This window comes from Acanthisitta chloris, unplaced genomic scaffold, assembly GCF_000695815.1.
Source record: "Acanthisitta chloris isolate BGI_N310 unplaced genomic scaffold, ASM69581v1 scaffold3136, whole genome shotgun sequence".
NCBI classification, from domain to species: Eukaryota; Metazoa; Chordata; class Aves; order Passeriformes; family Acanthisittidae; genus Acanthisitta; species Acanthisitta chloris.
Genome location: NW_008676378.1, coordinates 48,199 through 50,103, shown reverse-complemented (window position 1 = coordinate 50,103; position 1,905 = coordinate 48,199).

The window sequence follows — 1,905 nt, the reverse complement described above, 5'->3', positions numbered from 1 at the left end:
GTGAAATGCAGCCTGAGCTTTGCAGGCTGTGACTAACTGCTCTTACAGGATAATCTTAGCCTGGCCTCTTATCAGCCACGTTCCAGTTCCCCTGTCTGGTTGGTGGACCTGCTGGTGTGCTAGCACTGTGTTTTCCATGTCTGCAACCCCATTTCCATGCACACAGGACCAAGAAGGTTCTCCAGTGCCACACCTGAATGGACAAAGCCTCCTTGTGAGCCCCACTCCCACCTACACTGCAGATTTGGGCTGGTGCTTCCTGCCAGCAGAAAACAACCTGTGGCACAGGAGAAGATCAAAAGTCACCCCTAATGACAACAGCAGTCTGCAGCAGTTGACTTGCCTCCTGTATGTGAGGTCTTTGCCTCCTGGAAAAAGTTGATGAAGACCTCTGGCTGTATAAGGACCTCTGGTTTAGGTTCCATCAGTTGTGGGGACAGCAGCACTGCTCTGGAATGCAGCCTGCAAGAGGCTGTGTTCTCTGTGAACAGAGTCCATCTACTGAGACCACCACCAGCCAGGCAGTCTGGTTTTATCCTCAGCTGGCACCTCTTTGTCATGCAACCCAGGGGCTTTTCTTCCATGCCCCCAAATCCAGGGCTGGCTGCAATTCATGCGATGCTGCTCCAGTTTCTTTCTGTAATTCCTGTTTTCTTTGGGGGTTGTTTTCTGTATATAGGTTTCCTTTAGCAAAGATAGAAAAAGGTGTAAACTACCTACCTTCTTTATGAGCCACTCCTGTCTTTCTGTACTCTTTTATGCTTTTCTGGCAATTCTCCACTTACCTAGCAATTTCTTTTGCAGAACCCATCCCCCTTCAACTCTAAATTGTCTCCCCTTTCCTTACGTCTCCCTTTCACAATTAGATTTGGGCTTTTCTAATTAATCTCCCTGCAATGCTGAGATGCAGGTAAAATCAGAGAGAGAAAGGATTTTGTGGGACTCACAGATTGCTTGCGAGCTCATAACCTTGCTAAAGCAGATTTAAGAGATGTGAGGTAGAGACTTGCTCTGTGTGCAAACCTTGACTCAGCACATATGCAAACAGGCTCCAAAAATAGCTTGCACTTTCCCAATTCACATGTGATGCATGTGCCATAATTCTGCACTGTGCTTTCCAAAAATAGCATTCACACATGATTGGTTGGTCTAAATCCGTGAATATTCAGCTTTTTCAACACAGGCATCAAAGCACCAGGCTCCACAGCCTTTTCATAGAGGGATTTTTCTCATGTGCGCCTCCCCCTCTATTCACAAAAATAAGGGCTCTGTCCCCTCCCCTGTGCAATTGCTTAAGATCCCTGTGGCAACTGCACAAATCCTTCATGCAGAGAAGTGACATTAGGTGTTGGCTGAGAGGTATTTTTAGCTTCTTTCTGTGCTCTTTAGCAGCTGGAAGCAAAGAGGTAACCCATTACCTTGAAGCTAACCAATTCCCCTGAAACACCAGCAAAGGCTCTGCAGAGCAGTAACCCAGAAACAGCAACCTGACAAGCAGAGGTTGTTTGCACAGAGATCTGAACAAGGAGCTTGGGTAGAGAGTGAATGAAAGGCTTCTCTCCTGTACTTCAGGGGAGCAAGTCAGTTTCTGGGTTATGTACAGATGTCTGCCAGAGAGGCTGGAATAGGGCTGAACAGGCAGAGTGCTGACCTGATCACCAGGATCAAGGCCAGGTTGGATGTGACTCTGAGAAAGGTGTCTCTGTCCATGGCAGGGGGTTGGAACAAGATCATCTTTAAGGTCCCTTCCAACCCAGTCCATTCTATGACTCCTTGATTCTGTGATGATCATTTCTTTGGAATAAAGCACCTAGGGAGCTGGGGAGCAACAGCTATGCCAGTGTTATCTCTTCAGGATGGCCCTGAATCCACACCCTGGCCCTGGCATGTTTGCATGGTCCAGCA